The sequence below is a fragment of the Brachyistius frenatus genome, unplaced genomic scaffold, assembly GCF_029030835.1.
Source record: "Brachyistius frenatus isolate BFR_SWC_R1_liver_20210118 unplaced genomic scaffold, ASM2903083v1 Contig_108, whole genome shotgun sequence".
NCBI classification, from domain to species: Eukaryota; Metazoa; Chordata; class Actinopteri; family Embiotocidae; genus Brachyistius; species Brachyistius frenatus.
This window is the reverse complement of record NW_027210707.1, coordinates 961876-978438: the sequence shown is the minus strand read 5'-3', so window position 1 is coordinate 978438 and position 16563 is coordinate 961876. Positions and strand designations below refer to the sequence as shown.

The window sequence follows — 16563 nt, the reverse complement described above, 5'->3', positions numbered from 1 at the left end:
TGAGTCAAATAGTTTTATCTCCCACCTGCTCAGATAAAATCAGCTTCTCCATGTTAAAAGATGCAGCGATATGTTTATAGTGTAACTACTGCAGGGATGTTTGAGGTTCGAGACTTTTTAAAGCTAGAAAGAACATAAATGTTTGACAGATTTAATGTTTCTGCTTTCTGTTTTATAAGTGATGTGGCTTTTTGTATTGTTGTTTTTACTGATCGCAAAAAAGTCCCATTGTTGTTCCTGGAGAGGCATGTTAGAGGGGTCTATAGTTTGATTACACAAACCCATAGTGAAGGTCACCGGTTTGATTCCTGTAACAGCCCTGATGTGACCGAGACAAGCTTCAAGCGTCTCTACTCGCACTGCATGCTGCACAAGATGAAACCAGCTGTAAACTGGAGAATTTAAAGAATGAGGCTTCTATTCTTTATTTTTCTACACGTGAACAAATTCTGTGCGGAGATCAAAACAGAAATCAGGCAGTTTCCAAAGGCCACCAGACCACGCAGCCCAGATCTGATGATGCTGAACTAATCCACAGAGAGACCAGGGAGGTATTTATTTTTCTGCCGTGGTCAGAACAGCTGCATATAAATCTGATGGTATAAATCTGGAAGAAGCTGATCCAGCTTAGATCACCTCGTCTTCTCTTATCTGAGCACTGTGACATTGATTAAACATTTAAAAGGTTAAATGAGGTTGTGCTGAATTTAAAGGCAGATGTCTTTTGGAATTATGATGAACAGCCTCAAGTAAAACTGGCTGATTTAAAAAAACAACTAAAACATTATTGGATCTTTATTAACAGATGCGACATTAAAGCTCCACATGTTCTCTGATATTTGTGCAACAGGTGCATGAATATCTATCTCATGTGTGAGGCATGGTATTGATCTATTCTATCTTTTGACAACTGGCAATAACACAAAGAAAAACAGGACATTAGTTATTGAGCTGATCACATGGTCAGCAAACATTTGAATGGAGTTTTGCTCTGCTTGTTGTCTCCCTTTGTTGCCTGTTGCTGGGCAGCGTTGCCCAGTAGAACGACCAGTCATGTGTGAAACCGTTCACGTGTGTTCAGTAAGTAGGTCCGTAACTGGTCGGAGCGTCGGGCACTTCCTGTAAGTCCTGATGTAAAGGTCACCGCAGCGTAGTGGAAGTTCAGCATCCTTGAAATCCCCGTGAACTGTAAAATGTTTGGTCGTGGTTTAATAAACATGCACAGACTTCCCTTCATTCACTTCTCCTCGGAGAAGTGGGATTCTTAAATGACATTGTATAACTTAAATGGACATCTGTGACTCTGGCTCATCAGTAACAGACTGAGTTCCTATTGTTTTATCGGCACAATTAAAATAAAGAGATCAATGAGTATAAAAACCCTCTGTGTTATTATTGTACGTCTTAATTAGTCTGAAATGCTTTACACTTTTTGGGGGAATAATTTGAAACATAATTCATGGGCTAATGAAGTACAAGGCCTTTAAACTTTCAGTCCTCTGCTGCAGTCGGACCACAGAGGTTGGTCGGAGTTGGTCAGAGTGGTGAGAGGAAATGAAGGAGGACATTTACATGTCTGCTCTCTGTACGTCGACACGCTGCACCGAGGGAGATGTGTTTTAGGTGGGAGAGTTAGAAAGCGAAGTGGGCAATGGTGACAACGCTCATGATTTCTACTTTCATTCTTGGTAACACATTACTCTGTATACTCCTTTTTCATGGAAGACACACTGTGTATGAAAATCACAGGTTTCAGTAATACAATGTGTGGTGATGGCTGATTTAGGTGCTTCATCTGATGTTGTGCCTGCTGGCTCACTACAACAGAACCATTATTCATATGTAGTATATATACATTTAATTAACTGTGTATGTGGTAAGGAAATATAAAAACAATATTTACTATATAAAGGCACATTTTATATTACAGAAGCTGTGTTTTACTACACTGTCAATAATGACCTGGTTTTAAGCAGCTGCTACTTGTATATGTCCACAGGAGGAGTTACAGATGTTGGCAGATGTGTTAAAGATATATATATCTACCTTCAACTACATTACACTGTGGTGTAACGCATTTGTGTTTCCACTCATTCATAATTCTCCACATATTTAACTCGTTATAGTTTACACCACACTGAGCATTAGATTAGGCTTTCAACATTTATGAGTCATCATTAGTGTCCAAAAGAATGACGCCTGTAGTAAGCAAAGCATTGCATTGTGGAATTTTAGCTAAATACTGTATTACATGTGCTATGGTCTCAATGTATTTCTGTATTTTTATTTTACACTCACTATTAAGGCACTAAAATGGTTAATAAGTGCACAAAGGAGCTTATAGGAAGTAATGTCAGACACACAACAGATTTATCTCGACAGTCATTGATTCCTCCATTGTTGGTTGCCCAGGACGACCACAGGCCACCCATCTTAAGATGCATCTATAGCACATGACTTGGAGTTGAATGCCTCGATCACAGGCATTTTGATGGTAGTTTCTGAGGCGGGGGAGAGTGTTACTCATTCACTTTCTCCACGTAGTTTTTCCAAGCTTTACTTTCTTTATGTCTTATTTAACACCAGCTGCAGGCAGGTTGTGTTATTAGTCAGGCTGAGTAAAGTTCAACCCGCTTGATTCAGTCCTTAATACCACATAATCTACAGCTCAGTCAGGTCACGGTGTACATATTTACAGGATGACTTGTTTATAAAAAACATCAAAACATTTGTCAGAAAATCTCACGCTGAAGAAATAATTTGTGTATATGTTCATGAGAGGTTGTTGTGAAGCAGATTCAGTTAGTGTGGAGGTGTTTGAGGCCGAGTCATAAGTTTACCAAGAGTCACCACTTCAACCCTTTCAACAGAGGGTGGTGTCATTTCACATCTCACTTCAAAATGGAGACGGCTGTTTTTAGGCCACAGAGCTGCCAGGGACTTTTGTCTCCGAGTCTGTAAAGCCTCCCACATTTCCCTCCTCTGTGAGGCAGATCGACACGCACCGCAGTTTAACCAACATGTCTGGCTCTGTTACTTTTCTCTCTCTTTTTGGGACTCTTTCATACCTTTTTGTTTTGTTTCTCTTTTCTCTGTTTTCGGAGGCAGATAAGAGAAAAGTAGATTTTCTATTCCTCTACTGGCAGTGAAACTGAATCAAAAAGAGAACTTCTTTGATCGATGAGGCATTAAAGGTGACATGACTCAGAGAAGCTTATGCTTTATCGTGAAATCTAAACTATGACTAGTGAATATGATACAAAATTATGACAAACATTTAAAAATATATAGATCAAAACTTTCCCATGTTTCTTTTCAGCATAGTTTTGCCTTTATTTATTTTATTTAAAGCTTCTTTTATTTTCTGTTTGTCTTTAAAATATCATTAACACAAAATGGGGAAAACTAAATTCAAGCACATATTTTTAAACTGAATCCAAGCAAGAAAAATGATTGTTTTTATTTCTGTTTTATTTATTAAAATTCAAAAATGATTAGATCTGTAATTGTTCTTATTTATGGAAACTCTTTATTTTGCTCTGACTTCATTCTGCTCGTTTCTTGCTCTTTTTTTTTTTTTTTTATTGTCTCCCCTCTTTCAACTTCAAAATACCAGCGGCAGAGAAAGAGGAAAAGCAGATTTCAGCAACTGTCATCTCATCCTCGCAGCTTCCTTTTCACTTTTTGAAACGCACGCCGTGGCTGATCGCATCAAAGCCCAGCCTCGACATCTTCTCCTTTGCTCTCTGACTAATTTTGATAGTAAAGAGACGCAGAGTGAAGCCGATCGGCCTCCCCTTTATATTTTTAGGTGACACAGCCATGTTGGATTATGTCATGTTTTTCGGTGGTGCTTTGTAAAATAGGTCGGTGGTACGATCGTCTCCAGCGACGATTTTTTACATCCCACAGAAACGAACCCGGTCTCTGCTGTCTGGGGAAAAATTGTCCACCTTAGTTCTGATTTGACTTTTTGTTCACTGTTTTTCTCCGAAGCTAGAAAATTGTAGTCGGAGGTTGACTGTTTTTTTCTTTTTCTTGGTCACAGGCCCCTGAACGTTGCTCCGGGTGCCGATAAATGTGAAAGTTAAACTGTTGACGTTGGTTTAGAAAATAATGCAAAGTAATTATGTGAACCTGGAGTTGTGCTCAAAGTGTGGTTTGTTGGCTTTAGGTTTGTGTTTTTTAATAAGTAAAGCTGCCAGTAATAGTGAAACTGTGAATGAGAATGAGAATTACTTTGATCGATGATCCTTTAAAGGTGAAATAAACACTCTCAGACTCGTGGGTGGAGTGGTGTTAAAATGTTTGCAAACTTTTCTTTTCTTATTTTAGGCACAATCTACATTTTTTTGAAACACACAAAGGATCAATGTCCTGAAATATTTTCAGTATCTAAAAATGGCACAATTTGATTCCCCTCTGATGTTTTAATTAAAGTTTGTAAACAAATTAAACCATATAAATTCCACCATATGATCAATTTTATCTTTAAAATAGTTGTTCATATTGAAAGGGAAGCACTCCTGAAACACTAACATGGCATTTATTTGTGTCAAATTTGTTTTTCATGCAGTTACAAACCTGTATTTTGCATTAATTCGTGTCAAACTTGTTTTCTTCTTATAAATAAATCCATAAGTCATTCTGAAACTATGATGCTCTGGAGTGATAATATTACCAGAGCACCAGGGGAAATTTGCCTCATGAAATGTTCGGTTCTCTGACAACCCACTCAAGTTTCGACTGGAAAAAAAAAAAAATCTTTTAACCTTTTCAGCAACAACAAATGCATGTTTAAAAAAAAAAAACGAAGAGGAAAAGAAAAAAAAAGAGTGAAATGAGGGTGGCTTGATATTTTCAGTTTGTTGTTTCTTCACTGCTGAAAACTGGTTCAAAGTAAAAATGCTGCTGTTGGGTGAAAAGAATGATCATTTTGCAGTCATCTAAATATACAATTTGACTCGGTGGTTTTCCTCTTTTAATTTTAATTTTTGCATATTTATTTTTTTTTTCACACCTCCTGTATACTCGTTTGTTTGATAATTTCTTTCTAGTTTCTGACTGAGCTGAGCAGTTTCAAAATGACACTTTAAATATTTCTGTGAAAACTGCAGCTTCACTATAATTCATGATTCAGAATGATTGTTTACGAGTTTGTTTTTTTCTGCAATTATGGATTTGACAGCAGGTGTGTTGACTATAAATGCTTCTGCTGATGATTCAAATGGAGATAAACATTTTAGTCAGTATGTTAAAATTGAATTAAGCATCAGTAATTATCTTGAATTAAATTTCTCTGTTTATCTTTTTTCAACCGTTTGTTCCTGGACTGGTTAAATGTTTAAATTTTGTGGTGTAAGTTAGTATTTAAGATTAAAAAAAAAAAAAAAATAGTTTTAGTTGTTAGTTTCACTGTCAGGTTGTTGATTTGACTGCTGCTGAGATGTTAGCTGTTCCTTCTGCTGCCTTTAATCTCAAATCATTACCCTAATCATTTGCTTGAGGGAGTTGTGCTCACACGCAGTGGTTAGTTGAAGATATTAAATGTCAGATGCTGCGTGTTCAAGTCTTTCTGATCTGAAATGAGACCATAAGTAAATATAAACATGTTTATGGTTTCAGGCAGCAGTGTGCATGCTCACAGTCCGTGGGTGGCATCACTTTTTTGCCATTAGCGGCTGTTTGTCTGCATCACCTCACGAACTTGTTCCGCGTGTGCAAAAGTGTGTGTCTGTGGGTATTGATCAGTAAATGAGCACTATTCTGTGTATATCTGAGTTTGTGCATGTATCCGTGTGCAGTGTATACATATCAATATAGTAATCTTTGTTTATGGGGTTTCGAGGTTGTAGGAGTTCTGTACTTATTGCTTCAGACAGTGTGTGTCTGTATGTGTACTTGCTTATTTTTGGCGTGTGTGTTTGTTTACATGTCATGTGCCTTTGTCTTTATGTCTGTCCATATTCTGTGTGTGTGTGTGTGTGTGTGTGTGTGTGTGTGTGTGTGTGTGTGTGTGTGTGTGTGTGTGTGTGTGTGTGTGTGTGTGTTTATATGAATGTAATTATTTTATTCTTATTTATGTTATTATTTAGATAATACTATTTCTAATATGTGTTATTAATGTTAACAATTACTAATTCTATTACTGTGTGTGAAAACATGAAGGTACATGTGTACTGTTATTTTTGACTGCTTTTATATTGGTGTGTACTTGTGTGTGTCTGTACATAAAAGTATTTGGCATGTACATGTGTGTATATTTTGGTGTGTCTGTCTTTTTCATGTTTATTACACATAAACTAGGTGGACGTATGTCTTGTCTTTTTGTATATGAGTGTCTTGTGTTCTGTGTGTGTACTCTGTGGTTCCAAGTGAACTTCTGTTGTTATTTGTGAGTGTGTACTTGCAGTATTCCTGTTTATTTCTGTGTCGTGTGTGTGTGTGTGTGTGTGTGTGTGTGTGTGTGTGTGTGTGTGTGTGTGTGTGTGTGTGTGTGTGTGTGTGTGTGTGTGTGTGTGTGTGTGTGTGTGTGTGTCAGGGTCGCTATGTGATTATGTGTCTTTTCATGTTTATATGTGTCTGTGCATTTCTGTACTTTTGAAGTATGTCTCAGTACATATAGTTGCTTTGTGTGTTGATATACCTGGTTTAGTTGGTGTGTGTGTGTGTGTGTGTGTCTTTCATATTTATTGTGCGTTGATCTGAAGACTTCACATGTTTACATTACGTGTTGCGTATATAATATTACCACTACTTCTCCATGTGAGAACATTGTGTCTCCTTCTGTTCTGTGTGTGTGTGTGTGTGTGTGTGTGTGTGTGTGTGTGTGTGTGTGTGTGTGTGTGTGTGTGTGTGTGTGTGTGTGTGTGTGTGTGTGTGTGTGTGTGTGTGTGTGTGTGTGTGTGAATATAGTATTTGTGTTCATTTATTTGTAGAGTATATTTATGGCTATGGGAGAACACATCTGTATGTTTGTAAGTTTATGTGTTACACGAATAATAATATGTTTCAGAACATATGGCTTATTGTGTACATGTATGTTTATTTCTGGCTGACGGTGTGTAGTTACGTGTGTGTGTGTGTGTGTGTGTGTGTGTGTGTGCATACAGTATTTGTTTGCAGTTATCTACATAAAGCATGTGTAACAGCTCTGTGTGTACATGTACAGATTTGTGTTGTCTTTGTCTCTATGTGTGCGTGTATCTGCGTTTATAATTATCTCTACTGATAATATCTGAACTACAGCACCTGTGGACATATGTTGTCTTGTGAATTGGATGTGTACTTTCATTTCTGAGTGTTTGTGGGGTTTTGTGAGTGTTTATTTCTGCAGTCCTATGAGTGCAAATACAGTATTTGTGTGCATTTATCTGAACTGAATGGGTGTTCATGTTTCCTGTCAGTGTGTGTGTGTGTGTGTGTGTGTGTGTGTGTTTACATGTATTATTTTACCTCATCCATATGTGTGTGTAGAGAGTGTGTGTGCATGAATTTACCAATATTTTTGTCATCATTATGTGCATGCTCATATGCCTACGTGTGTTTGTTTCTGACTGTAAATGTGGCTGTGTGTGTGTGTGTGTGTGTGTGTGTGTGTGTGTGTGTGTGTGTGTGTGTGTGTGTGTGTGTGTGTGTGTGTGTGTGTGTGTGTGTGTTCAGGTGACAAAACCTGCATAAATTGTTAGACATAACAAACACACTAAAAATGAATCTGCATTTAGTTAGTTTAGCACTGATGCAATACTCTGCTAACTTTATCCACTAGGGTGGATTGTTTTTACCCACTGTTATTTACCCAAACTGAAATAATTTTGTTAGACGCAACAAGGGCAGTTTTACCATAAAGTTTTCACATATTTACAAATATAATATAACATTAATAACATTTCAAAACTGCACATGCATATAGTTAACAATCTGCGACATGACAATTTTGAAGTACATTATAATAATTCATAATCATGTCTGATGCAGACTCCATAATATGCTGCATGCAGGATCAGTTATTGTTTCATGAGTATGACTGATGTAAATCATATATTATGACCTCCACAGTAACCAGATTTCAACCCAGCTAAACAGCTCTTTAACATTGTAAGCTGATGTGTTAAGACAGCAGTCTTCCCCATCACCATCATCATCATCATCATCAAAGCACCGAATGAGTGAATATCTACTGAAACAGTCATTTTCAGGCCTGTTACAGGCCTAACACATCTTTTTTTTTTATATCTGTGTGGATGTGTATATGGCAGTACATGTGCGAATATGTACTCTCTCTCTCTCTCTCTCTGTGTGTGTGTGTGTGTGTGTGTGTGTGTGTGTGTGTGTGTGTGTGTGTGTGTGTGTGTGTGTGTGTGTGTGTGTGTGTGTGCGTGCGTGCGCGTGCACGCAGCACTGCGTATGTATTTATTTGCATGCACGTGGGCATGTGAAAGAGTTTGTTCCCTCTTCTCGCTACTCATCATCTGCCCCGGCTGACATTTACACATTCAAATCAGAGGCTGTTTATCGTTTGTTTGAGGCACATGACAAGATTTCATGCTTTGTTTAAGACAATTACCAACATCACTGCATGTAAAGACCTCATTCTGTTAAGACTCACTCAACGCAGAGGTTGACGTCGACGTAAAACCTCACATCTGCCAGAGGTCAACTTTTCAGGAACTAAGAGACGCAGGCTTGTTTTTAGCTTCAGCACCACGCTGTTGACTTTTTTCACAATGAAAATGAAAATCATGCTCTTTGAAAAGTTACTTCACATCACTGTTTCTTGATATTTTTATTGTGTTTCGGTCCTGAAGATACATACTTAACACTGTAATTCTTCACACGTGATTTTGAACTGCTGACATGTTTCAGAAGTCCTATATTCGTTTCCATTTTATCACCTTCATACTACGTGCAGTTTGTGGGAAAAGGAGGGGTTCATGTTGGGTTTCACCAAGGTCAGGCACGTATACATACAGCAGGAAGGTGCATGTGCAGGACCCCAAACGAGGAGGAAATAAAGTCTGAGTCACGAAAACACGAGCGTTACACAATGCTTTGGGTTAGAAAACGGCATTTCAACACATTTGGCACCGTATATTTACTGCACTGTATGTCCTACAACATTTTACATGACCTTTTAGCATATTTCCATGCTTTTTCAACTTAGCCATATTTGCTTTAGTATGGAACTTTGAATTATGTAAATCTATCTTGAATATCCTTTCCATTTTACAGACTGTCACTGGATAAAGTTAAAAGTGTTAGTTTATAGGTGGGGACTGATGGAAGCTGGAAAAAAAACACTTTAGTGACAAATGACAAAGTCCCCACTTGTTTTCTTCGTACTGTGGAGCTGTTATTGAGAGACTAAGCAATATAAAGTTACAAATATTTTTTATTTTCTGGGATATTCTTTTACAATTACCAGTTGGAATATGAAGAAAATTAAGTCAGAACATGCAAGATTTGTTACTGAATACCTTAAAGTTACATTATGTTTAGTTTCACAATGTATTTGTGAGGTTTTTAAAAGTTTCAGTGGTGAAGAACTGGACAGAAATTAGTTGTAAAAATCTTTATAAAAAAATCTTTTATAAAAAATTGTTACCGTCCACATTTTTTTATTCCCCAACTTTCTCTCAAAGCATCAACACTTCACATCCTGAGGAAAACACTGCAGCAGAGAAATGTGTCGATACTTGAAACACAAACTGATCTCTGCTCGTCTATTGCCGATTTTGTTCCTTGAATTTTCCTTCACAGGACGAATTTCTGAATTAATTGAAGATTCTTTTACTATGACGCAGCAGACCGTGCAGTTATATCAGTAGCATTTATAAAAATGAAAGTTACTGAATGTATGTACAGTATTACTGGTCATTCAGCATTTTTGAGTTCTCCCTGTGCCGTGTGGCTCCGTCTGTCTTTGGACAATATCAGCATCTTGAAACTGAAATTTAAATGACACACATGCAGATATTCATCTTGTTTTCATGTGTGGATTTCACCTCCTGTTTACAATATTACAGTCAGAAGTTAGTAAGCATGAACTGCTCAGTCTGTGAGTTTCAAGTTACCAGTCGGGTATTCAGGTGGTGTTTTCAGGTGGCCGCACTGATATTAATTACAGCGGCATGTTGTTTTTCTTGTCACAGGGAGGATGTTAAAGCTGTGTTTTGAAAATGTACCACAGTCCCATCATCGCTCCACGGCTTTGTTTGGGTTCGGTTCAGTTTGTTGCAGCATCATGGTGTCTGTGTATCAGAAAATCAACTGTCAACCTAGCTGAACTTTTTTATTTTTTTATTTTTTTGTATACATATAGTGGGTGTGAAAGTGTTTTAGTAAAACATTTTAGGGGGGAGAGAAGGGCGGGGGAGAGAGACAGGGATGTTTTTAGACATGATCGTGACCATTTCCCAAAGTTAAAGTTTTTATTATTGTAACCATGACAACAAAGGACACCTAGCTTTATCTTTCTTAAACCAAACCAAATCTTAACCAACAACCCAGCAGTGAATTGTGATGTTTTTAAAGGTGCAGACAGATGACAGTTTCCACCTGATTTGGGTGTCGGACCAGACAGCTTCTCTGTGCTTCCATATCTCAACATGGATCGTATTTTATTATTAAGTCAGCAGGATTTATTGAAACAGAAAGATTATTATTTTGCCTCTGACCTGTGCGTGAGTCCAAAGTTCATTGAGGATAATAATGTTGCAACACATCTACAGACACGGAGTGAAGGTGTAAACAAAGACATTGGAGCTTAGAGACATCGCTCTGTTTGCAGTGATGTGGAAATCTGCAGGAATATTTCTTTGGCATAGTCATCTTTACTTCCTGCAGTCTGCGTGTGAGGCCTCTTTCCTTCGAGTCATTCTGCTGTCGTAGTCATAGCTAGTGACCTGCACAGGAACCTCAGCTGAATGTAGATATGCTACAAGTGAACTGAAACACATTGATTCTGGATTTTCCCTGTACTCTGCCGCCTCAGCGGCTCACTGATATTAAACCTCTCACTTCCTTTTTGAAGCCGCTTTGTTTACCAGCCAACATGCTATTTTTACAGGAGGCCTGTGCTCGCACACAGACTCGGTTTACCGTCTGTCCTCTTCAGCACGTGTCTCGTTTGGAACAATACACGTTATTACTTTGCATCTTACATCTACGGGCCTCTTAGCATCTGAAACGGATTGTTTTCACTGACAGAAAACTGTTTTCTCAGATGTTAGTGAACGAGGTCAGATCAGAAATCCTGTAACTGTGCCTGGAGGAATACTGTGTGAAGATCAGCCATGTAGGCTGTTGGAAAAGCTGAAATTCAGGGAATGATGCGCACTGCATTTTTGTTAGACACAGGTCCTCTGATAAGACAAATTATGCATCAGTTCTGTCTTGTTGTCATGAAAAATAGAAGCATAAACATCAAGTAATGCTTTTCTAAATCGAGAATAGATCAGTTTAAGTTTACTGACTCCACTTACCTTTTATTTAACTGTAATCCACCACAGTTCTGAGAGAAATGTTGTTGTGTTTTGTGATCACCCTCATTTTTTTTTATTGTTATTGATGAACAATTCAACAGTATGAAAAGTAAATTAAAAAAAAAAATCACCTCCACTTTAACCAGTTTTAAAATGCTGCTTAAATGAGACATTGCTAACAGTAATAATCCAGTGATACAGCATATAAGACTAAAAGAAGCATTCTGCGTTTACATTTACTTTTACATTAATAATTAGTAATTCTCCTGAAATCAAATTTAAGCAAAAGTCTGAGCAAGTCTGACACATAGTGACATTTCCTGAGATCGTACACAGACCCCAGCAGAGCTTGAGAATCATAATGTTTGAATGAATCAACATAATGTGAACAAAGAAAAAAAACGAGGAGCTGAGGAGCAGATCTGAGGTGGAGCCTGTCGAGTGAATGAACGCTGCATTTGAGTTATGTGTCAGGGATCAGGTCAGGGATTTTCAAACTCGATAGCAAAAGGGCTGCACAGGAAGATCGCTGAGGGTTCGAGGGCCACACTGAATATTTTGTGAATTAATGGCTGCAAATAAATCTTAATCATACAAATCCGGTATCAATTTCAGACAGCAAAATACAAGATGAAAATAGTAAAACAGTATGAGCCCGTTTATGAAACTCCCAAAACAATTCCAGGCAGTCATGAAGAGCAAAGAGTAGGTCTATATCCATACATATCCCTGTTTGTTAAAGCTGGAAACAGTCAAACAGTATCCAGACAGCCATCTTTTTTGCAGGCCGTAGAATATTTTAAACGAGTCGTATCCGGCCCGCTTTACATGTATTCATTTTGAAGACACTATTGTTCCAGTATTCAGTTCAGCCTCGCAACAAAACATGATTACAAACCAGCATTTGCACTACAGTCACCTATTAAAGGCACGTTTTCTGTCAGTCAAATTTCACTGTTTGTTTTCATCTTCAGCACTCGTCCTCCACTTGTCCTGAAATGCTCTGGTTACATAACATCGGATCCTCTGTGTGACGCTTTTCTTTAAAACAAAGGTAGGCGAGGTAGCATGTTGTGTGTCCTCATCTGGCATGTCCTCAAGTTGTTTTTGTTCAGAGTAGGAGGGTTTGTGAACGCTGCACTTTCTCTGTGAGATCTGACAGGAGAACGTTGGAGTGGGCAGCAGCTAATGTTAAACCACAGTGTGTCATCCTGTTTCTACATGTGTTAAACACAGAAGATTTTACGTGTGGGTGTGGAGGACTTAGAGTTCTGTAGTGTTGTGTAATTAGTAAAGTAATAATTACTTCAGTGAATGATCATATTTGTCAAGATTGACCATAAATGACTGAGAATCTTTGCCGACAAATAACATATAATTCAAAATACAAAAGCCGGTGGTGTAATAACATCAGCTTTTGGGTTCACAATGTCAAATGTGAAAATGTTCAACCAGAAGCTGATAAGTGTAGAAAAATAGATCATTTAAAAGGATCCAATTCAACATTTGTATATTTTTTGCAATATTCATTGTGATTTTCTTCTTTACTTTAGGGAGGCATTTGCCTTTCTCATGCGTGAGAAACAGACAGTTAGTTCTTTGAACAATAGTTGGCTTGTTTTGTCTCCTACAGTCATCATGAGTCGCACTCCAACACTGTGAAACCACGCTGACAGTTCACACCTGGAAATATGACCTATGATTTGGTTAAAATGTGGTTTGAGTTATGATGTCTGCAAAAGAACAAAATTATTCTGTCTAATAAACATCTTTCTGTTGTTGCGGGGTAAATATAAGGACTAAGGTTTGTTGGTTTTGTAGTGTTCAGGCTGTCATAATGTGAGGTCCTCATTAGCATGGCTACGATATACAGTGAGTGTTGATGCAGTCAGTGACCTCCGGGCAGAATTGTTGTTTAATCACCTGAGTGTCTGTTCGTAACAGTGTGGGAAGGAAAGACAGAAAACATGAGACAGAGAAGGGAGAAGATTGCTATTTGATTATCCGGTCTGGTTTCATTATTACTTTTTTTCTTTTTTAAATCGAGTTTATTTTTCTATGTCAAAAGATAGAAACAATTTATACACTCGCTACATAAATGATAAAGTTCATTGTCAGTATAGAAACATAGTAGGTGGATTTTACCACTTGAGGCACATGAAAGATTTGATAAGGAAAACACATTTCTGTAAAGTAAGTTTTTCATTTCATTTTATGTATTAATAAAGTTGTATTTGTTATTTTAAGGCCTTTTGCTGCAGCATCAATGCTGCGATATTTTTACTGTGAATCCTCGAGGGAAAAGCTTTGTCACTACAGCTGCAGATAATTCAAGGCGCATTTCAGAGGCGAATTACAAAAGGATAAAAATAACTCAAACGTGAATTAAAATAAATCCTTTAAAATTGAAAGATGAGAGATGAGGCAGATTAAAAGTTGACCAACACATCACATTTTCTTTCGCCCTCCATCTCTTTCTCACACACACAAAACCACACGCACACGCACACACACACACACACACACACACACACACACACACACACACACACACACACACACACACACACACACACACACACACACACACACACACACACACACACACACACACACACACACACACACACACACACACACACACAAGGCTTCATGTTTAGTCAAAACGCTGCCCACACATAGGGCCTCTTTGCATCTGTCTTCTGTGTGTGGGACGACTTTCCAGACATTGTCTCGTGTCAAACTGTACACCTACACATGTGAATGATGACTGAAAAACATTACTTTCAAAAAGAAGTCAGAAAACTTTGTGACACACTCTAAAAACCTGGTTTTGAGGCATGTAGAAGAGTTAGTAGGTTAAATTAAAATTTTTGCTCTCCTGGACTTCAAGTGGAAACTTTACATTGTTAACAAAATTTAACAGTATAAAGTTTTACCTCTACCAAGGATTTGTTTGTTTTCAGCCCTGTTAATTCTAAACATCTAAAAAAAAATGTGTGCAGTTTTCCAAGAAAGTCCAGATCTAGGTGTGTTTGGTATTTCAGCTAACCTTCAGTAATTTTTTTTCAGCAATTACTGCACACATTACTTGTATGGAAAAGAAAATATCTGCCATAATGTCAACATTTTCTGTTGAAATAATATATTTTAAGAACAGTTTGGTTTTGGTATCATTGGAAATATTTGTACTTCTTTAGAAAATGTGTGTTTCATTTAAATATGAAACAAGTTATAGTCATCCAGCATCTCTCAGTGGTTAACATGTGAGAGACTGTTGATTCCAGGGGATGAAGGCATTCTGGTACCTCAATCAAAGAAAAGTTTGTGTTCGTTTAAACGGGGTCAGTTCAGTTTGTTAAGGAACGATTGATTTTGTATACGTAGTGTGGATTTGTAGCAGCGGTTTTCAGGTATATAAACTATGTGATGAAAGCAGGCAGCTCTTTCCGCACGGAAACGGGTATTTCTCAATAAGAGCGAGCTGAATGTGTGTGTATTACCATTCATGCAGAGACATTTATGAGTCAGCTGAAAGGAGTGTGATATCGTATTGAACCCCAGAGAGCGATAACATCAAAGAGAGAATTTGGCCAATATTTAATATGAAGCCTCAATGTTGTCAGACAAACGCAGGTCTCCATCAGATTAATAATGTTGTAAAAGTTGTAAAGATTGTAAATCAAATCATTTGTTAACTGTAGAACAATAATAACTAAAAACAGATCAAATATGTTCTTCACAACCAAAAGGCTTGTAAAATTCACAGTGGTGTGTGATAGCTGTATGTAGTGGCACAGTGGGGTTTTAAGTATTTTTACAGAATATAACTAATGATAAGGAAAGAACATACCTGTTCCTCGCTTCCTAAAACTAAAACTATATTTTCAGTGGGGAGAGAAAATTGTATTTCTTTTCAGTGCCATTTCTTTGCAAGATGACACCTCCAGTTTGCTACAGTACATACTGTTTATGATATAGTATGACCTGGTGACTGAGAATCTTCACAGACAATTTAAACTGCTGGTTTTGACAGATGTTGTTTCCAGGACTCAATTATTGTTGAGATGATTCTTTAAAGTGCTTTTTTTCTTTCTTTCTTTCTTTTGCAGGGCTAAGATGCAGCATGGAGAAACGGTTTCACTGCAGGACTATCGGCCCGGTTTCCAACACATTCACTCATCCTGACAGGCAGCGTGGAAACCACCTCGCAGAGCACATCTGGTAAGAGTCTAAAAAATGTTTTTTATCTACTGTATTGGCAGTCTAATTGACACCTGGTTGATTATAACCAACATGTTTGTCTGATTATTTTATCAGCTTTACCTGCTGTGTGTAGGTAATGTGAGATGGATTCCATGTTAACAGTAATTAAGATCTTTATAAAGTCCAAAGATAGGGAGTCCCTGATCTGCAGTGAAAGTGGTTTCAAGGTCTCCCTGATATTACACTTTATTTTGTGGTAGACTGCTCACTTCCAGCTCGCAGTAAAAAAAAAAAAATGTTGAGGTCGTTTCTCCATTAAAAGCTTTGCACAAGCTCTCATTTGTGTTTTGTTGTTGTTGTTGTTGTTGTTGTTATTAGTATTGCAGTCAAGCAAAATTTGTCTTCATTCAGCTGAAATCAGTAAAACTTATTTAGGGGCTAAAAAGTCCTCTAGTGAAGTCTCTCCATGTTGTAGGCAGATATTTTACAGCAGGGCAGTCCTTTGACTAATTGAAACGCAGTCCATTTCCTCTTCTGTGTGCCTTAGAGCAAAACACCAAACCTTAGCTAAAGTGTTATTTCTCATTCTGTTGCCCATGGATGTTCTTTTCTCTGCTTATTTACGAGACCAACAACAGAGGGCCTGTGTCTCTCCAAACTGGCTGACAGAGTCACAGCACGAGGAACAACAACTTTGATCTACTCTTCTGAGATTTGAGTCAATTATTTTTTTAGTCACAAATCTGAATTCCCCATAATAAGCAAAGAAATCCTTCCAGCACTGTGTGCAACATTAAAGCTGAAATGCACGAGAAACTAAAGAAGAAACCATGAACGAGACCTTAAAAACCAACAATGCTGACAAACAAACTTC

At 37.7% G+C, this 16563-nt stretch overlaps 1 long non-coding RNA gene across 3 annotated transcripts in view; it reads left to right on the top strand.

Moving 5' to 3' along the window:
* The window catches only part of LOC138628930 (uncharacterized), a 73432-nt gene that overhangs the window by 18192 nt on the left and 38677 nt on the right, over window positions 1-16563 (top strand). For all 3 annotated transcript variants that reach the window (XR_011311503.1, XR_011311504.1, XR_011311502.1), the window contains exon 2: window positions 15596-15707. This is a non-coding gene — a long non-coding RNA (uncharacterized lncRNA). The remainder of the gene's footprint in view (window positions 1-15595; window positions 15708-16563) is intronic.